The 22,685-nt window shown below is 42.4% G+C and overlaps 1 protein-coding gene across 2 annotated transcripts in view; it reads left to right on the top strand.

Annotated features, from left to right (window-relative positions):
• PCSK6 (proprotein convertase subtilisin/kexin type 6) overlaps nucleotides 1–22,685 on the top strand; it is a 319,024-nt gene that overhangs the window by 124,445 nt on the left and 171,894 nt on the right. Inside the window, exons 1-2 of one of the 2 annotated variants that reach the window (XM_069985426.1) lie at nucleotides 1,712–1,771; nucleotides 7,100–7,198. The gene's annotated coding sequence lies outside the window, so the exon portion shown is untranslated. Of the gene's footprint in view, nucleotides 1–1,711; nucleotides 1,772–7,099; nucleotides 7,199–22,685 lie in introns of those variants that run through there. The other variant, XM_069985423.1, reaches the window with a different exon arrangement.

The following is a 22,685-nucleotide window of genomic DNA, read 5'->3' as shown; positions in this document are numbered from 1 at the left end:
ATATGATCTTATGATCGCCTGACCTTATTTATCCATATTCTATCATGTCAACATCATGTCTTAACACAACTAGTCTTATCAACACTGGTTGTACATCCTACGTATCCACCCCTTTCCCGTCCTCCTCCCCCCCTCCCCTCCCCCTCCTTTTGCTTCACTATCATCTCCCTTTCTGTCCTAATTTTTTTAGCCCTGTAGCATATTTAATATTCGTTTGCACGGTTTATCCACAACCAATCATGCCTCAATATCTCCTAGCAACTTCATACATCTTCTATAGCATGCCAGATTCACATATCCAGTCCCGTTTTTTGATCCCCAGTTCCCTGCATCCATGCCTTTATCACACACTAAGGGCACTCTAGGAGTATGGGCAAGTATCTTCAATCTCCGCACCGCGCATGCGCGGATTCGGCGGGGATACGACGCGCTGACGTCATCGCGTCGGCGCGCCACCTCCACGCCCACACAGCCCTGCGCTCTTAAGGACGCGCCGGCTGGCGATCCCATCAGACGCACATCGGCCATCAGAAGCATCAGAGCGGCACCTCCCTCTGCATCAGAACGTAAGTGCTGCTGTTTCCCTCCCCACTATCTGCCCCAGGACTTCCTCTACATGAGGTTTTGATGATAAATATGTATTTACATCCAGGAGGGTTTTCACGTGCCTGGGCTGCCCATCTCTTTACTACCTCGGAGGGACTCTTATTCACCCACATCTCAGGTATGCATAGTGCACCCATAACAGCTCTACGGTTACAGACATGTGTGCACTTTAAATACACAATAGGATAATCTCTGTTCTTCATAGGCACTCTCATCGATACTGGTCTGGGGGTAATATCCGGCTACCCCATACCGATACCTATTACTAGTGGCTTGATGACATATTTTGATCATTTTTTTCCATCATCTATATTTATGCTATTGGATCCCCGTGCAATAATTACTACATGGAGCTGACAGGCAAGAGAGGTAGCTTTTCTCAATACTTTTCTAAACATCTACCTTTGGTGACATACATGGTACTGATACACTGTATATATTTATCCTTATTAGATCGGCTACACGGCTGACCATCCACATACTTCACATCCCTGATGAACCTGACTATCCCTACCTAAGGGGGAAACGCGTCGGATGTTCTGTGGAAAAACTCAAATTGCTGTTTTTAGATCCCAGCATCTATCACAATCTACGCTGAATTGATACTATACAGCCCTGTATTCACATGTACCATACAGACGTATGACCGTTACTAACTGATAGGAGGTGACGACACTACCACCCCTAGACGGATCCTCACATCTACCAAAAGAATAGGGATATTTTCCACTGGGTACTAAGGCTGCTTAAGTCCCAGCGGTCCCCTAGAGTGAGGTAGGATGCATTAGCCACCAATACCGTGGACAGACACCTACCTATTTATCGATGTACTGCTCATCTATTATCCAAAACGGATGTTACTTTGTCCTTAAAAGAAATCTATCCACTGTACATATGAAGCACTGTTTGTTGTTTGTCTATCCAATAAAACTTGCATTGCACTATATAATCTAGTGTCCAGTCTACCACCTATGAACTTCTGTTATAGTTTTTTCCCTCCAGCTCCATCTACTTTCTACTTCTGAGGGAGATCCTTCCTGCAGTGTCAATCACTGAGTGAGATGGGACACTGCTGCAGTCAGTGATTGCCTGAGCTTATCTACGAAGTTGACAGCTGCAGGGTACAAGATGATGTCACAGCAGGAGCCCTAGTGGACTAAGGTGGGTGAGTATGTGTTTTTCAAATATTTTCATGCTGCTCCTAGCAGTTTTTAAGTCTCTGGATAATCTTCTTAATCTTGTTTCTATAAGTTCTGCTATACAGTATGATCAACCAATGTACGTAAATGCTATAAAAGATGTCTAATTCCCTTCGACAAAGTCTTGACTGAAGAGTGGATATTTAATAGTTGCTTTCTGTCAGATCTAATTGTATTATTATTATATTTTATTATATCCAAAACAGCACACGTAGAGACATTTCTATCTGAGGCCATGACCTATGAGAATCCATGGCAGGGCCACAGGGAGGAGCTCTATGTGTCTGGAGGGTCTGAATGACTCACTTGGTAACAGGAGGTTTCCCATGGGTTGTTCCTTTCTCTAAGCCTCACACCCATGGCAGGAATCTCCACACTTTACGTGCCAGTGCATTCCAGGGTTGCATTGAAACTAATGCAGAAGCACTTTGTGATGTTCAGTTCACTTACAATAAAAGAGTAACAAAGGGGCAGTATTATTTATGAGTTAGTGCACTCAGGGCTAATGGAAACGTGTTGTTTCTATGTAGCCATAGCAAAAGGACAATATGCTGAACAACAAGACTGTTCTTGATTCCAGTACTTATTGTGTGATATAAAACAGTGTAGTATATTTAACAATCCCCTGGGGATAAGAGTTGGATGACCCTTCACCAATAGGTTTTGTTTATTGTGCCTGGTACTGCGGACACAGTAGCAAGCATGGTCTCAGAGAGGTATGGTCAGGGGCGGTCTTGGCATTTCTGGGACCCCAAGCAAAGTCATGTCTGGGGCCCCCCCATGCCCCCCCTCCTCGACATGCGCTGCCCCCCCCCCCCCCCCCAGTAGTCCTCTTATAACCCTCCTACCACCATACAGAGATTACATATCACCTCAAAACTGCTCTGAACAAAACAGGAAGATATTACCAATGATGCCATAACATAATACTGCCACACCATGACCTCTATCACTACAGACCCTATAACAGAGTGCAGTTACATCCAGTGACTTACAGGAGGCGTCTTCTCTGATCAGCGTCTTTTACTTTTTTTTCTTTCTCTCTCCATCCAGCCTGAGCCACCTTGAAGTCTTCTCCCGGCTGGTAATCTTCCCTCCAGAATCTGTCAGAGAAATATTTTAGGCTCCAACACATACAGTAGTTAGGTCCCCTGTACCCCTATATAGTAGTTACGCCCCTCTGTGCCCCCACAGATTAAAGGTGTCCCTGTGCCCCCACTTAATAATTAGGTATGTTCTGTGCCCCAGTATAGTAGTGAGGCATATAGGCACTTCTGTGCAGTCCCAATGTAATTAAGACCGCTATGTGCTGCCCCCAGTTATATAGACCCCTTGTGCGCTGCCGACAGTAGTAAATACCACTTGTGTGCTGCCCCCTGTAGTATATACCTCTTGTGTGCTGTCCCCAGTGGTATATAGACCTCCCTGTGTGCTCCCGCAGTTATATATAGACCTGTGTGATCCCCCAGTTATACATAGCCCCCCTGTGTGCTCCCCCAGTATACTATATAGACCCCCTGTGTGCTTCTCCCAGTCGTATATACCCGTGTGCTCCCCCCAGTTGTATATACCCCCCCTGTGCTGCCCCCAGTTGTATATACCCCGTGTGCTGCCCCCAGTTTCATATACCCCCTGTGTGCTCCCCCACTTGTATATAGCCTCCCTGTGAGCTCCCCACTTGTATATAGCCCCCCTGTGTGCTCCCCCTTATATAGCCCCCCTGTGAGTTCCCAACTTGTATATAGCCCCCTGTGAGCTCCCCCACTTGTATATAGCCCCCTGTGAGCTCCCCCACTTGTATATAGCCCCCTGTGTGCTCCCGTTTATATAGCCCCCGTGCACTACCCCACTTATATAGAGCCCCCCTGTGTGCTCTCCTGTTTATATAGCCCCCCTGTGCGCTCCCCCGTTTATATAGACCCCCACTTTGTGCTCCCCCCGTTTATATAGCCCCCCTGTGCGCTCCTCCGTTTATATAGCCCCCTGTGTGCTCCCCCCGTTTATATAGCCCCCCTGTGCGCTCCCCCCGTTTATATAGCCCCCCTGTGCGCTCCCCCCGTTTATATAGCCCCCCTGTGCGCTCCCCCGTTTATATAGCCCCCTGTGCGCTCCCCCGTTTATATAGCCCCCCTGTGCGCTCCCCCCGTTTATATAGCCCCCTGTGCGCTCCCCCCGTTTATATAGCCCCCCTGTGCGCTCCTCCCGTTTTATATAGGCCCCCTATATATAACACACACAAAAAAACAAAAAAAAAACATTTTTACTCACCGGGGTCCGGCGTCTCCTTTTCTCGTCTCTTCCCTCTTGTGGCCGCGGGAAGTGTTTCCCCTGCGGTCACATAAGGCCGCTCTCCCATTGTCATGGCACTGGCGCTCCAGTGACGCCTCGAGCGCCGGCACCAGAGACACAGAGCAGCCTCTTGTGACCGCAGGGAAAACACTTCCTGCGGCCACAAGAGTGACTGACAGGGAGGGAGCCAATGGCTCCTGCCCTGTCAGTGCCGCTGCTGCCTGTAACTATGTGCGCTCGTTACGAGCTCACATAGTTAGCCGCAGCGGTCTTGGGCACCAGAGCGGGGCCCCCCTGGATGTCGGGGGCCCCACGCAATTGCGTGGTATGCGTGGTGCCCAAGACCGCTACTGGGTATGGTCCACCTAAACCTTATTTATGGGACCTTCATTTTAAAAGATCATTGAGAAAGAGTATAGAGAAATCACATCTAATGGTGACAGAATATTTGTAGAAATGGGAATGTCTGAAGAATGGTGGAAATGGGAAATTAAAAGGTGGAGCAGTAGAGTTTCCATGATTTGAGTTTTGAGTGCCTCATGGGCCTTCAGTCACCCTGCATGTAGCTCCCCATTATTTGCTGGTTTCAGATACTGTTGTGAACTGGTTGGTCATACAATTACTAAAACTTGCTTCCATGGTCAAAACCATATCAGGTAATGGGGTATTCCAGTAAAAAAATAGTTCTAGGGTAAAAAAAAAAAAAAAACAACAACATAATACTTGTAAACTGCCCACAGCAATCCATCACAGCTCGACTCTCATTTTACCAGAACTGAAAGCTGAGCTGTGATTGGTTACTATAGGCAATTTACACCAGTCTATATTTTACACCTTTTGATAAATCTCCCCCATTGAGTGTATATATCACACATACACTATAAATATAAACCAGTAGTGTTAATATCAAACACATAACCTTACAATAACTTAAAATGATGCAACCAGGTGGTAGGGAAATCAAATCATATTCTGCACTGTATAGCTAGAGGTACAATGTATAACCAGTAGGAAGAGGGAGATTGTGATCCTGCTGTATAGAGCTCTAGTGACATCACATCTGGAATACTGTGTCCAGTTCTGGAGACCCCCCTACTAAAAGGACATTGATAAAATAGATGGGTCCAAAAACGGGCTACAAAAATGGTGGAGGGTGTGAGGCATAAACCATATCAGGAAAGACTTAAGGATTTCAATCTGTATAGTCTGGAGGAAAAAAGGGAAAGGGGGGACATGATTGAGACCTTTAAATATGTTAAAGGACTAAATAAGGGTCAGGAGGGAAGTGTTTTAGAAAAAGACTGAACTCAAGAACAAGAGGACACAGTGAGAGGTTAGTTGGGGAAAAATCAAAAACGTGAGAAAATATTACCTTTGCTGAAAGAGTAGTAGATGCCAGGAACAAATGTCCAGCAGAAGTGGTTGGTAAATCTACAATAACAAAATTTAAACCTGCCTGGGATAAACATATATCTATCCTAAGATAACGAGAAAGGAAATACTGAAAGGGCAGACTACAGTAAATGGACCAAGTGGTATTTTTCTGCTGACAATCTTCTTTGTGTCTTTAACTATACACTGTACATACAGACTAAGGCTATGTTCACACAACCGATTTCTGCATTCATTTTGCTCTATTGATTTCAATAGAACAATAGCCGTTCTTGTGCACACAGTGCATTAACTACGGCAGTTGTTTACTGCGTCCGTACAAAATACTGAACAGGTCTATTTTCTACAGCTGCAGTTTGTGAACAGTGGCCGTAGAAAATAGACTGTTCACACAGCCGTAGTGTGAATAAAAGTCAATGGTTAATTGGTTTTCATTTACACCTATATGGACAGCAGACTTCTATGGGTGTAAAATAATGTACCTACAGCCTATAGTGCATTATCAGCAGGAGGAACACGTAATACAGTGGCCGGTGTATTACACGTGTGAACATAGCTGAAATGCGCATTCACATTTTACAGTTACGTGCAATGGTAGCCGGTCTACTTGTAAGTTATGTTCCTATAAATACTGGCATCATTTATACAGCAATTAACTCCTGACGAAGCTACAGAGGTGTAGCATATGGTGTGGAGTCTGTCCTGTTTACTGTTTACTGAGATTTTTCAGGTCTTACTGGGCTTATTGAATATATATTTATTGTTGTCCATTTTTGTATTTGCACATTTATGCACGTTATCTTGTGTTTGTAAGGCTGGGTCCACACTATGTTTTTTCAATCCATCTTTTTATCTGTTTTAGCAAAAAACAGATGGAAAAACAGATGCATTTGTTTATTTAAAAAAATGGACCAAAACGGATTAATGTTCACAAAAACGTTGTCGACCTCATTTTTGTGTCCGTAAAAAAAAGGGATCTGTTTTGATCTGTTTTTTTTTTATAATAGAAGGATCAAAGCAGATGCACACAAATACATCCGATTTTCCATCTGTTTTTTTGTTTTTTTTTCCCAAACGTTCTTTGCAAAAACGGATTTGAAAAAACGTAGTGTGAACCCAGCCTAGGTCATTATGGATGTTTTTTTTTATCATTGCATTGATGCATTTACCCAGTGTTTTTGTAAGGGCTCATTTTACCCACAACAGCGTTATCACAAACTCTGCACCAGAGACTGTGTGTATATATAAGTTCTTGTAGCCAATACCGATTAAGCTATTTTATGTATATATTTTATGCCACTGATTATTGCCCCTGTCCTTTTTCCTCTTATAGTGCTTACAGTTTTGGGAACATAGGTGCACCCCTTTTTATGATTTATTTAATCACAGTGCCCACTGTATTGTACCCTATAACAGAATATTGTTACCACCTATCTACCAAGCTCATCTACCAAGCTCATGATTCCACCAATATGACAGTGGCATGGCCCATTTCGCATGATGCCACACACTAGTAGCACATACAGTAAAAGACATGATAACATTTGCCAGTTGAATGAACATAACACAATAATATAACTGTTACTAATATTCTGTCATGTTTTTTATTTCAGCACTGTAGACACTGATGTCCTCTGACAAGTCTCAGTAATCCATTCTCCTGGGCCAGGGGTGACAGTAAGAATTGAAGGAAACACACTGAAGCTTTTCTAGTGAGTAGTTTCATTATTAATACAAAGCTAAATTATATATCATCAATATTTTTAACTTGAGGGCAAGGCCCATGTCTAACCACAGCCATCTACACACCTTTGTATTTTCCACTGGGCATCTGAATCCTCCTGTATGTGAATTAACCAGCATGTTTGAACAGTATAGGGATTACACTGAATGTGTTTATATCCCGTTTCACATAAGGTCACTGTAAAAGTCCTACGGCAACTAATGGGTAAATGGAACGCCCAGCAGAATTACATAGAAACTCTGTTCAAACATCATGCTGGCAGTCCAGGTTACTGCTCTCACAGTCCAGTTTGTTCTGACCCTTGTTCTTTTTCACATCCACAAATAGCTTCCGTGGAGACAGTAAAAGCCACAGAGGGTTCTCGGCTTTTCCAGAAAGTAGTAGTATTCACAGGGAAACCCTGCCTTTTACATGCACGCAGAATGCAATGCACGCCTCAGCATCTTAGTTTGCCTGATGTGTATGATACTTCTTATGGCACTATAAAGAAACCAGAGGCATATCACAAACAATAAAATGTCAAAAAATATTGTTTTTGTACTGAAATCATATTTCTAAACGTAGAAAATGTTTTTTTCATTTATTTATTTATTTATTTTTGGGTTATGTACAGTACTAGATCATATTGTTCTGGTGTACATGGTGTACCTCCAAACAATGAAACATATTCTCAGAATTGTTAATGCTTGAATACCCCCCTTTAAGAAAAATTGCTGATAAGGCAGTCCCCTGCTTACATTTTCTTTCTTATATGCTTCTTATTAGGAGTAAGAAAGGAGGATGTTACCTGGCTGAATAATTCTATATGTGGCTCCCACAAGTCTGTAGTACAAACAAGAAATAGTGAAGGAAGAAGGACTATTGTGGTGAGCCCAGCATATTATACAAAAAGCAACTTTATTAGATGATCATAAAGTGCAGAGTACATAGAAAGTGCAATTATTCCATAAGTGTGCAATAGAGGTGTGAATGAGTTATTTAAAAAAGCTAGGGTGCTGTCGGGTAAGGTGACCCTGTTATACCCTACCAATACTAGTTGAGGGACTGCTGGGTAAGGCGTCCCTCCGCCAGACGGTTTCTGGCCCTGCACTGATTCGTCATATAGAGGTATGTAGGCTGTCAAGGAAGTATATATGTCAGATCAATGGCTTTAGTAAAATAGGCACCGATCGGTTGTGCAGTAAGGGGAGTTAGGAGACTAGGATGGTGTCTCAGGTCAGTACACGGCAATAATGACTCATAACATTCTTATATGCTATCGTGTGTGCTTTCTACAATTCCTATGATATTAGGAGTGTGTAGCAAGTTTCCACTTCTTCCAGTTACTCTGACGCGTTTCCCCTCGGTGGTGTACAGAGGTTCATCAGGGAGGTATCATGGAAGTATTATGGTTTCGGTGGTCTGGAGGACCATCTATGTTGAATAGGGAAGAGGAAAGGAGGGGGGAGTTATAGTGTGCTCAATAATGGGGCACCCCTCACAAGCAAATTATGGTCGATGGTAAAAGTATACCTTAGTGTGGAAATGGTCTTGGAAGCAGTTGGTGTTCCATAGAGAATGTTGATCGGTCCTGATGTAGGTCTGGAAATGATAGGCAAATGTAATGAGTGTGGGTAGCTGGAAATTATAGGCAAATGTAATGACTGTGGGTAGCTGAAAATGATAGGCAAATGTAATGACTGTGGGTAGCTGAAAATGATAGGCAAATGTAATGACTGTGGGTAGCTGGAAATGATAGGCAAATGTAATGACTGTGGGTAGCTGGAAATGATAGGCAAATGTAATGACTGTGGGTAGCTGGATGTTATGCAGATGCTAATATCTGGTGGTTACTTACTATTAGAGTGTAGGATAGATGATCTGGCGATCAGGTGTAGCCTTTAGTCTTTTCTTAGTCTATTCTTAATAATGGGGTTTAAATCATCGGATGATAAATAATGTGATAGAAGTTGGTAAAAAGTATTAACCTTCATGGCCCACTTTGGCCCATCTGCAACGTTTCTTATGTTTATATGTTTATTGTTGTTACTGCTGTGTTGTCCTCCCCATTTGCCTGGCTATGGCTATGCTCAGTGTGGGCAGAAAGTAAACCCTGCTGCAGGATGCTGACTCGATAGTAAGTCTCCTAAGCAGCACCCCATTGACACAAGACTTGAGCCGTTTTGATTAGGGGCCAAATGCCTATGTTATTTTTTAATGTGCTCTTTGCAAGCTTGCAGCTTTGGAAAGTCGCGTGGGTTGTTGCGTTGTGGCCAAGAGGATATTGAGATGAAAGCTTTTCCTCTAGTCATTGATGCAATTTTACAATTTGCATATAAGCAGGGCAGGCTGTGGTAGCGAGTAGCCTATCAGAGACCCATGGTGGCACAGCTAGGCTTGCAACCAACACTTTGGCATAGCCCAGTTTGGTAGATCTCTGAGTTTTTAGGGTGATTAGGTTAGTTTGTGGCATTGTTTAAAGGGGTTTCCCGGGCTGTAGGGTTTTTTTTGTTACTTGCCTCCTGGTGCCTGCTCAGCCCAATGAGTGGTCTGCACAAAACATCATCATCAAAAGCATAAAAAAACAGAAAAGGATTGTGGACCAGAAACTTAGAGCAACAGCAGCAGGGAAGGGGGGGGGGGGTGAGTATAGCTGCATTTTTGTTCTTACTGCATCAGGAGGCAGGTACTGTAACTAAAATATATTTCGGTCTAGCTGGAAAACCCCTTGAATAAAGCATCTTGTTCATCTGTGTTATTCTGGTGAGCCCATCTTGCATGTACATTCCAAACATAGGCTCAACTGAGCTTCTTTATGGTTAAACTCCAGTGGTCACCCAGTATTCCTATTAAGCAATATGAGAAGCTCCACAGTTTCTGCATACTTTGTGTTTAGAAAATATGTTTTTCCAATTTAACCCTTTGGTTTTTTCTGCGAAGTGAAGAATTTGTACAAATCTTTGACATCGCTGTACTGTATGCCTTTATCCCTAGAGATACTATGGATTCCATGAATAGCATCAGTACCAGCTCTTTTTTTATTTTTTTCAGTCATAATAGAACTCTTTTACCTTAACTGAATTTGGCTGAAAATAGTTTTCATTTTCATCTAAGGCACATGAAGTTCAAAATGGGAAACTGTGCAGGGGTTATATTTTGCATGAAAAGGGAAAAATACTACACCTTACATGTTCAATGTTTAATTAAAACTCCTTAGAACAATTTCTCTTTAATACCACATATGCAATGAAAACATACCTTATTACTCCAAAGTGACTCTGATTAAGGGCAATAGCCCCCCAGTTACTGGTATTGTCCATGGAACACCACACATCATTGACAAACTTCTTCTATTAATTTCTGACATGTCCACTTTAGTAAATATTTATATTCCCCAATAAATAACAATCTTTTTTTTACAACTCTGTGCTGTGCCATTCCACTGTTATTCCTCTTGGAAATGTTAGAGAACAAGTCCAGTGTAGTCTAGTCTACAGACACACATGGAAAGCAAGGACACTCTTTTCTTAAAAGCAGCACTTCTACTCACTATGCAGGGCTAAGCACTCACAGAGAAGACAAGTCAGGGATCATCCCAGCCCACGCGGGAGAACCAGTCTAAAGGTGCAGGACAGTATCCCGAAGAAAGAAGAACTGATCCGGATAGAGCAAAGTTGCAAGAAGCCTACATACTCTATTTCACAGCTCGGGTGTAACCAGGAAACCTTGGCCACTCTGCTCAACCCAGGTAGCAAGGTCTGGGGCTTGTGTCACCCTCCAGGATGGGTCGCCCAACACTGGTGGGCAATAGGTGGTGCAAAGACCAAAGAGTCAAAACACAGGTACAAGTATTCTATCTACTCACACGTATTTTATCTGCTCTCAAGTATTCTTCTTATTCTAACTCTAAAGTTCCGGCAGAGCACAGTACTACATTGGGTTGGGACTCTCGACATCCTCCTCTCTACTTCTCTGAACTTACTCTACTTCTCAGCACACAACCAAGCCAGCACTGCTATTCTACCTCTCAAGCTCTCAGCACAAGTCTTGTCAGTCAAGTCCAAGTCTATTGTATATCACTGTACCAAGTATTCCTGCAGTAAAGAAGAGTTTATTTATTGTAACTGGACTCTTATCTCCGCACCTACACAGTAACAGCACCTTCCTTGGGTCATCTCACCTTTCTGTGGGTGGCGATACCAATAGTCCGGGTGGGTCACAACTCCACTCCGGACCACCGTGATAAGTGCCCAAGGGATGCCTTCACATCCTGGCAGGTCACCAACCACAGGGTAAAGGGTATAGCTAGCCCCACTAAAATAAAAGCAGGTGTGCCCAACCGGCACTGGTGTCACGACAACCTAACATCTAGCTGAGCTATGCTCCGTCCAACCACCACTGTAGTGGAGTCACACTTCACCATCTGGCAAGTGACCAGTCGAGCCTCACACCGGGGCTACACCACAAACCCACCGCCCCTCTGCTGCAGCGTGGAGGTCGGGTCCCCCCTTCTCTGCTCTTTGCCTGGTCAGTATAAATTCCCCTTAGATTTTGCTGCGCCATTTTAGAACCACAATCTGTCACTAGGCTACATGAACTACATAAAAATAGCTTTTCCCATAAACATTTACAGAGAGAAAATGTGCAAAAGTACAATAAAAAGAATAATACAGTTCAACGTGTTGAAGGTACATGAATGACAACCCTAGGAAGTGACCAGCACATAACAAAGTGCCTATGTGCCTCACAAGTGGGTATTGTAATATAGTAATAATGCAAGGTATGTAATACTACATGTGGGAAAAGTGCATTCAAATTTTGAGAGAAACTCATTGACCAAACTTCTTCAGCAGCACAAAACTGTTTGCAACCATGCATTATAACAGATTTAGCCAAAATTCCCAATGGGTCTCATGAGAACGCTTTGTACGTCTACCTTAGAATCTGCTCCTGATGTTGAAATGCAATATATGCTTTATCGATAAAAGAACGAAGAATAATCATCAGCGGAGGACTGATGGAGAAATCAATTCATATTAATTCTTATTTTCCACTATTTATATGGTGCTTATTCAGCAGTGCCGCAGATTGTAATCACTCACATCAGTCCTGTCCTCAGTGGGGGTCACCATGGATTTGCTCTTTGATCTCATGTACATACAAACACAGGGAGCCAGTTTACCTAGCAGTAAGTCTATACACGTACTAAAAACTCACACGCTCCTTGCGGTGAAACTGTTCTTGGAGGACCACCAGTGCATAAAATCTGAGCAATGACTGCTGAGAGGCATCGTATCCTTCATGGAAGGCCAGCTTTGAGTTTGACTCCTAAGGAAATATCATGGGATTGTAAGACTAGAGCGACAAAACTGCATGCAACTTGCATACAGATCACACTTGTCTAGTTTGTCTAAGTTTATTATTGCTATCAGGGGAATAAATGGATGTGGACAGTTCACAAAACACTCACACTTTTGGTAATTTCTACAATTCAGTAAGCTAATATTTCCCTTCAGAGGGCACCTGTTTTGTTAAAAAATCTTTCTGTTCTCATCTCCTTTCAAAAAAGTGGGTGAAATTCAGAGGGAGGTCCACTAAACTGGCTGTAATAGGCATAAATCATAGAAGAAAACTACACCAGATAATTTTTTAGTGTTGGTATCTGCTTATGGTGCATAAACAGCCAAAGATGCACCAAATTTATAGCAAAGCATAAATGTAATGATAATATCCATGTTTTCCACATAGCCTTAGGGCTTTATCCAAGTTCAGCAGCCACCGCTAATCAAATACCGAACGTTCAGGTCCGGATCGAGTCGATCATGCTCGAGGTTCGCTCATCTCTATCCTTAACAGTAATGGTTTAAAGGGAAATTATCGGCATGTTGTATATACAAACCAGCTGATATATACATGTAGTGGAAGAGCTGCCTATTCCAGTGCCAGTCTTCTTATTTCCCTCCATGGCACTGTTTTTGAGTAGTTAAAGCCAATATATTATTAGTCCATTTGGTGCACTGGGGGTGTTCCTCGACCCCTTAATGCACCATCCTGCGTGCCTCCCAGTGTAAAATCTGGCACATGATAGAAAACATGGCTACTTATGCATAGATAAATTTGCTAAAGTAGGGAGGAGGGGCGTACAAGTCGGCAGGCAAGCAGGACAGTGCACTAAGTGGGGCTGAGGAACCCCCTTGTGTACCAGATTGACTCTTTTACATATTGGCTTCAGAACTAGTTACTCAGTAACGGCGCCACAGAGGGAAATAAGACCTGTGCTGGAATCAGCAGCCCTTCCACTACAGGTACATATCAGCAATTATGTATGTACAAACCAGCTGATCCCTTTAAAGCTTGTTTAATGAATTGAAATTTCAACACATAAAGATTTTATCATATGGAATGGAAAGATGTCAAAAAATAAACATGATATCCACAGCTTCTTAAAAAATTAATATCGGGTTGCGTCCCGCAGTACACATTCCACGTGCTTCATCTACAGAGAACCACATTCTAAAGAGAAGAGTCAAGAACAGCGTGAGCTGGCTTCCTTTTACCTTTTATGTGTTGAATGGAAAGTTGTGCAGTTTTTGAAAATACTCAACTGGTTACTTCATGATTGTAACGCTATGATGGGTGTCAGTAAGGAACTTTTATAGCTTACATCTAGAGAATGAAACCTTTCCAGGTCAGGGGCATAGTCCATCACAAGGTAGGGCCATTTTCATTGTCCACTAGTAAACATCTATTGACAGGAAGCAACACACAGAGTAGATTAGAAAAGTATTCATCTTTTCATTATATGGTAAACAGGCATTATTAGTAGAAACTGGAACGTATTTTTAAGAGATATATGGATACATACATCTTCCTTATAACTTTAGAGTATTTTGCAAATGTCATTAAGGCAACATCATTCAACAACAACAAAAAAAATCTTAGGACTACGGAAAAATGTGAGCGAGAGATGTGCAGTAGGTACAGTAACTCCAGCAATGTTGTTTAGAAGTTCCATGCATCCAGCCTTGTAACTGGCCAGTCAGGCCCAGGGCTGGATATGTTCCATGTTCACTGTTTTCTTAATGTTCCAAATGATGGGTTGTGTGATAATGTCCCCCTTGGGCTTTGGCCACAGCTCTGGCCTTGCCTGGCGTTCCAGCTTCTGTGAAGCTTTCTCTTGGATCTTCCCATGTACCCATCCCATTTATGCTTGGTGCTGTCAAAATATCTGACTTGTGTAACTTGGCCGCAGCAGAAACAAACAAACAAACAAACATAAAAAAGGCCATTTATATGTGTGTTACTAGCAGATATCCTGCCGGCTCTGGCTGTGTAAACACTTAGTGCAGGGGAGCATTCCTTATTGATGGGACATGGAAAAAGGTTTGCTTTTCTAACTATTCCATATGCCTTCTCCTTATGAGTCTAATTACCAAACTTATCAGAGGTTTGCTTTTGGGTCCTAATTAAAAAGGACTACCTACCTATCCTTTGTAGTACTGGTGCTGTCCACTATGGTGCCTTGGGCCCCCTCAGACGACTCCCCGGACACCAGGACATCAATGTGACTGCTACTTCTGCACCCCCGGTACTAAAAGATTTTATTCTTTTATATAGCATTGGTATACTGTATTTTATAGCCATATACAGTGACTGTTTTTGCTTATATTAGTCCCTGTACCAATGTTTTTGGTAATAAATCAGATTACCCAGAGGAACCCCAAACAAACATAGGGGGAACATACAGATGTTGCCCTTTGCCAGGATCTCAGCAATGCAAGGCATTAGCCACCATACATAGATTTACATACTAAATAATAATAGTAATATATATTATGAATAAAAAATATTAATAATGTCATAATTTTATTCTTGCTTCTTTTAAAGGGAAATAAATTAGAGACAGAAACTAAAACATACATTATTTCGCATTGCAATTTTTTTAATTTAATTTTTAGTACTTTATTATGGGGGCAGCCATCTTGACTCTAATGTTTTAACAGCATTTAATGATATGTTATATAGCAAACCCCATGGACCCCCAAGGAGACCACATTGACTTTTATAGTAGACTTTTATAGGCATGCCTTGTGACCTGTGCAGAGGCCATTGTGTAGGGAAGAAAGAGGCTGAACCTTAATCTGGCTTTTGATATTACGTAGGACAGATAAAAGGTTTTCTCTACAGAACAGTAAATTACAGTTTATTATTAGACTTAGTGGCCTGAATGAAAACTGCAAGAATTCAGGATTATTGTAGGAAACAAAAAAAAATATTTCCATTGACTATCAGCCCTGCCACAAAGATTAAAGGAAAGTGTTAATGACGGCAGGGCAGCTGATATCATTGTGTCATGCTGATTAAAGTATAAGAGAAAACTAGGGGCAAACTTTAATTTTATGTCTTCATCTGTCTTTACAGACAAGGGCACTGCTACTTGGAAGACTGCCTCTAAATTCAATCATTACAATCTTTAAAGGAGAACTCCATCCAGGACCCATTTTTTCCAAATGTCTGGGGAGGGGGTGGGTGAAAACAATAATATCCACTTACCTGCCCGGCTCCAGTGCTGCCGCATACCACTACATACCACTTCTCCAGTCCCAGCCTACTTTCTGGTCTTGAGATGGGACTTGGTTCGTGACATAGCAGGCCCACTCAGCCATTTAGCAGCTGTATAGGTGAGTGGGCCTGCCATGTCATGTCCCAAATCCTGTCTCAGGACCAGAAAGCTGATGTGGGCGGCAGTGCTACAGCAGGGGAGGTAAGTGGATGTTATTGTTTTTCCCAACCCCTCCCTGGGCATTTTGAAAAATTGGTCCAGGCCTGAGGTCCTCTTTAACCCCTTTATAATGGAACCAATTTTCGTTTTTGCACTTTAGTTTTTTCCTCCTCATGTTTAAAAGGTCATAATGCTTTAGGGTGCCTTCACACCTACCGTATCGCAGCAGAAAATCTGCTGTGGATCCGCAGCAGATCCGCAGCAGATTTAACTAAATGAATGAACACAGCATCAAATCCGCACTTACAAATCTGCTGCGGATCCGCAGCGGATTTGACAGTGGGTATTTAATGCTGTGTTCATTCATTCAGTTAAATCTGCTGCGGATCTGCTGCGATACGGTAGGTGTGAAGGCACCCTTAATTTTTTAATCTACCTGCATACCACTTCTCCAGTCCCAGCCTAATTTCTGGTCTTGAGATGGGACTTGGTTCGTGACATAGCAGGCCCACTCAGCCATTTAGCAGCTGTATAGGTGAGTGGGCCTGCCATGTCATGTCCCAAGTCCTGTCTCAGGACCAGAAAGCTGATGGACTACTTGATATAGCTTTATACCTTATAAATCTTGTATTAGCCTTGTACTTAATCTAGTATCACTTATCATTTCTGATTGTTTTCAGCCAGGATATTCTGTGATCTCTTGTATCGTGTGCTGATAGCTAAAGTCACATCAAAGTCCCTCCTCTAGCTTGTCAAATCTGATCAACTGTGGTAGTCACACTTGTATTGTAGGTATGAACTTGTACCTGTTTTAAGGCTATGTTCACACACAGTATATTTCAGGCAGTATTGTGGTCCTCATATTACAACCAAAACCAGGAGTGGATTGAAAACACAGAAAGGCTCTGTTCACACAATGGTAAAAATTGAGTTGATGGCCACCATATAACAGTAAATAACGGCCATTATTTCAATACAACAGCCGTTGTTTTAAAATAACAGCAAATATTTGCCACTAAAGGGCGGCCATCAACTCAATTTCAACATTGTGTGAACAGAGCCTTTCTGTGTTTTCAATCCACTCCTGGTTTTAGTTGCAATATGAGGACCACAATACTGCCTGAAGGCTATGTTCACACAACGTGAGAGACCGGCCGTTCCGTGACCCGGCCGGGTCACGGAACGGGCGCTCTCTGCACGGATCATCCCGGCCGGTACTGCAATACCGTCAGGATGATCTTTTGGCCGCAGGGTTCTGATGCAGAACCTCCCATAGCCGTAGCCGCTCGCTTCACTGTGGGAATTGACAGGGTTTCCTACTGCCTACTTCATTGAATTGCGGCCACAGAAAACTGACATGTCAGTTATTTGCGGCGCCACAGGGGATCCCGGCCGGAGCGTATATGATGTGTATACGCTCCGGCCGGGATCACATTGACGCAGAGGCAGTGTTCCACTCTACAGAAAGTACGGCTGTTGTTGCCGATGGCAACAACGGCCATACTTATACGTAGTGTGAACATAGCTTTATACTGTTTTAAGTCTGTTGTTTATAAAGGTATTATATTATATTGCTTTCACCAAAGATAAACGTGGCACTCGCCAATTGGTAGCAAAAACAGATATCTTCTTTATTAATTCCAACAGGTTACATGGTGCAGACAAGACAAATAGGCAACAGCTGTTTCACACGTAATGTGCTTTTTCACAGCCCTAACATGAACATGTATCTCTGCCCTTAAGTAGTGGCTAAACGTCACTGCTCATTAGGTAAAAAAAACTCACCAACAGGTGGGAACCGTCAAACAAAACTATTGCAAAAAGAAACAGATCTGATATTGAGAATGGAGGCACTAGGACCCTTGGGATTGAATGATAGATCCGGGATTCACGGAACCTGCTGGTAGTGCTTATATATTGTAAAGAGTCTGTAAAATGATGTTGCACTGTGTAAATATGATTAGATCTTTGCTCTATCTGTATATATATATATCTTTGTATGTTTGTGTATTTTTTAAAGTTTTTTTTTTAAAGTATGCTAATGAGCAGTGACGTTTAGCCACTACTTAAAGGGGTAGTACGGCGCTAAAAAATTATTCACAGAATAACACACATTACAAAGTTATACAACTTTGTAATGTATGTTATGTCTGTGAATTGCCCCCTTCCCCGTGTCCCACCACCCCCGCCCGTGTACCCGGAAGTGTGTGGTGCATTATACATTACCTGATCCGTGTCGAGGCCGTCCGCCATCTTGTGCCAAACGTCATCTTCGGACGGATACCGAATCGCTGCCGCCGTCCCCCCTCCGCCGCATCATAACTGTGCTCAGCCGCGATTGGCTGAGCACAGTTATGCTCAGCCAATTGCGGCTGAGCGGCTGATGACGCGGGGTGAGACACGGGGAAGGGGGCGATTCACAGACATAACATACATTACAAAGTTGTATAACTTTGTAATGTGTGTTATTCTGTGAATAATTTTTTAGCGCCGCACTACCCCTTTAAGGGCGGAGATATGTGTTCATGTTAGGGCTGTGAAAAAGCACATTACGTGTGAAACAGCTGTTGCCTATTTGTCTTGTCTGCACCATGTAACCTGTTGGAAATATCTGTATTTACTACCAATTAACGAGTGCCACGTTTATCTTTGGTGAAAGCAACATTACATTGGACTGATTACTCACGCTGAGCACCTCCGGTAGCACGGGTTCACTGGACTCTGTCAGCCACAAGTATGTACGTTGTTTACCAGCAGATCGGGAGTGCCAAGGTATTGACTCTTATATTGACTGTATTATAGTATATTATTGGAGTGCGCAAGTTTGATACTACTTTTCTCTATTCTGTTAGGGTATGTTAGCACATATGGGAGTTTTATTGCAGTGACGCAATGAAGGACTGCAATGAAATGATGCACAATTAATTGATTGATTACTGCAATTAAATGATGCAATAACGCAATTAAAATACATGTGTGAACACAGCCTCCTGTATATCTATTTAGCATTTGCACCACCACCACCACCATCACAACAGATGTGAAAAACTGCTGCAGGGTAAGTATGCTTTCAGAAATAGAAGTGTTATTAGTTTATTTTTATCAATGTACAAAATGCAAAGTGAATGAACAGAAGAGAAATCTAAATGAAATCAATATTAGGTGTGATCGCTCTTTACCTTCACAACAGCATCCGTTCTTCACAAAGTTAGATTTGCAGGATTTGCAGGGATATTGTAGGATTATAATCAAGTGTATGATGAAATAATTAGAATGATCATCATTTTCATATAAAGCATATAAAGCATTATATGTCTCCTTGACCTGACAGCTATCTAGCAATGTCAGCAGTCTGTGAGTTCCGCAGCGAAATCCGCTGTGGTTCTCTGTACGGTTTGTATGGGTTTTCATACTCATAGCTGATTTGTTATTCCACTGCGAGTTTGTAAACCCCGTCCCCCTTAACCCGCCATAGCCCGGTGAATACATTACCCGTCCGTGCTTCGGCTAGCTTCTGTAACTCCCGACTCCTTGGTGTCTCGCTCAGCCAATCAGTGCGCTGTCCTGCCACACGCATTGATTGGCTGAGCAGGACGTCAACATCCAAACATCTAAAGGCTATGTTCACATACTGTCCTTTTTTGGCCATTTGACAGCCGTTAACAGCGTTTTTTTTTTATAATGAAAGCCAGGATTACGCCTACTTCGACCTTGCTGCGCTTTTCCCCCTGCCCGTCCAACAGGTGAGCAGGGGATACTGCTGGCCTACACCAGGGAGAAGGGATAAATCTTCCCCTTTTCCGGGGTGCACATTAATAAATGTGCCCCAGGGGGTGTTTCTCTAACTTAGTCCATATGCAAAAAATGCCCTTATGAACACCACTACAAATATGGCCAGGTGTAGTTGAAAAGGTTGAAAAAAAGAACCAATAAACTCAAAAGCAAAAAAATTCAACAGATGTTTTTGAGCCAAATCAATGAATTTTTGGATTTATTTACCAATAAAAAAATCTTCTTTCTATTATGTGAATTTCCACAACTGCTGAAGAAATAAATAGTGCAAAGTGATTTGCCTTTTCTTTCAGATCAAATATCCAATTTTGAGAGGGAGTAAAGTTCCTCAGTAAGTACAGAAGCTGCAGTGGTGAGGCTGCTGGTAGGGCTGCAGGCTGTGCAGTCTTGATGCAAGCGGAAAGTCGCTGGAACTAATCAGGAGATAGACAAATGGTCTCACATGTTATCCAGCTAGACAGCTGTGCCTAAGGAGAAATCCTGTCTAGTAAATAACTGCTTGCTCTCTCTGGCACACACAAGGCTGTCATGCTCGGAGGAGACACACATTTTTTTTTTCTGCACCAGCAATCCAATATTATTTCAGTAAAAGAATAACCATTCTAATGTATATTTGGATAGGTTTTGCTTAAAAGTCTTGTTATTGTGGCACGTGCATTGCCTACAGTGAAAAGTATCAGGTGCTTGTCTCCATACATTGTAAAACATAGCCACCATCTATTGTACTGAACATATTAAACACATCCTACTCATTATAAAACCTATGGCACAGATTTACATCTGTTAGAAAGAATGACTTTCTTACAGGACTGGTATTAGAGGTGTGCAATAGGTGCACTCAGTGTCGGACTGGCCCACCAGAGGATCCTCCGGTGGGTCTCCAGCTTCAGAACCTGCACTAACACTGACTGACATGTTATTTCCCACTGGTCCTTCATTGGTGCGCCCCCAGGATCATTTCCTTTGGTGGGCCCAATATACCCCAGTCTGACACTGGGGCCTGTGGCCACCATGAACATTATTATTATTATTATTATTATTATTATTATTATTATTATTATTAATTGTATAGCCATTTATTTGGTCACAGTGAATTGCTGTTATTATATTACTTTATGCAACTGTCTGAGCTGTTGTTGATTTTATTGACATGTCACTATTATTTGTGCACTGCTTTGTGGTTTTACCTGTAGCTTTTTAGCCTGGTGTCCTGGATCTCCAGGTGGCCGCCATACTCAGCTGTATCTGCATTCTCTAGATGCAGATAACATGGAGCTGTTAGTTCTGTGCTCAGCCATCCTCTCTTCAGCTTGTTTGCTGATGGGAAGGGATCCCCTCAGTATCTTGTACGATAATATGATGTCATCACATCTGCTCATAGACTGCAGGTCTGAGAAGATGGAAAGCAGAATTTTGGGAATGGAGATTGGTGAGTATTATTTTTAATTTTTTTATTTTGGCCACAGACTACATAAGCAAACAGTGGGGGCACTGAATGGGGACATTGTTACAGTTATGGGTATACAGTATTGTGTAAGGGGCCACTAAGTGTCACAATACTGTATAGGGGGGGATACTAGGAGGGCACAACACTGAATGGGGAGTACTAGAGGGAACATTACTGTATGGGGGAGCACTAGGGGGGCATAATACTGTATAGGGGAGCACTTGGAGCAAAGTGATGTGTGGGGGAGCACTAGGAGGCACAGCACTGCAAGGTAGGAGCACTTGAGGGCACATTACTGCATTAGGGGAGCACTAAGGGGCATTATAGTACTACATGGAGGGGACACTAGGGGGCACATTACTGAGTAGGGGAAGCACTAAGAGACAGTACTAAAGGAAAGTCGATACATTTTCAGGGAAAACATAATAAGGGACATTATTACTAGGTTGAGACACTAGGAGTGCACAAGTACTGAGTTGGGGAAAGTAAGGGGTATTATTACATTTCATATCTGGACACCATACTCTACAGACATGTGTCACAGTTGGTAGAACTCTTCATGGTAGTCTGAGCCAGATTGAGAAGAAAAGGGAAAGTGAACCACTCAGATCAGAGAAGACGTCACCAGTGAGTCACTAGATGTGACTGCACTGTAATCACTTGTATCAGATCTATAGTGACAATTTACCCTGCAGACCACATGTTTAGTGCTGGTATGTGACCACTATATAGGTGCTATATGGAGGAAATATTGGTTCTGTTGTTCCTAGTGGCAGATCTATGAGGTAGTTGTTTGGAGGGATTATTTGTTGCTTGTATAGTGTTATTATTTGAGCAGTGGTGATGGATCTACAAGTACAGGATTTTTAATAACCAGAGGCATTAAAATAACAGGGGTTATTTCAGCCTCTACTTTTCTAAAAAAAAAAAAATACATTTATTGATTTAAAGCAATGTTTTTTTTTGTGGTAATGATGGTGGAGGGTGGCAAAACATGCATTGGGGCTTATTTCCCCAATGTTTTTAAGGTCATAGGTGTCCAACCTGCGGCCCTCCAGCTGTTGCAAAATTACAGTTTCAATCATTTATGGCAACCAAATCTAAAGCCTAATGTGTATGATAGGAATTGTAGTTTTGCAATCTCTGAAGGGCTTCAGGTTGGAAACCCATGTTTTAGGTGGAAGGAGGGCACACACGCACACACACTCACACACACTCACACACACAGGTAACTGCATACAAAATCACTCACCATCCAGCTGGCTCTGTTTTTGTGTAAGAACACATTGATGCGGGTGATGAAAGCATACTGTCAGTTTTGTCAACCAAATCTGTGAATGATTATATGTGAATGATATGTGCTAATTTGCTAATAGACCTGTGGTACCTATTTTAAGTATTCCTTCACAGCACATATTCTCTTGGTATTTTCATATAATCCTAGAACAAATGTTACTGAATCCTCTAATGAATTATATATTATGGCTGATTTACTGCTGTAGTGAAGATATGTTG

This window comes from Dendropsophus ebraccatus, chromosome 1, assembly GCF_027789765.1.
Source record: "Dendropsophus ebraccatus isolate aDenEbr1 chromosome 1, aDenEbr1.pat, whole genome shotgun sequence".
In the NCBI taxonomy this organism is placed as follows: Eukaryota; Metazoa; Chordata; class Amphibia; order Anura; family Hylidae; genus Dendropsophus; species Dendropsophus ebraccatus.
This window is presented reverse-complemented; position numbering and strand designations above follow the sequence as displayed.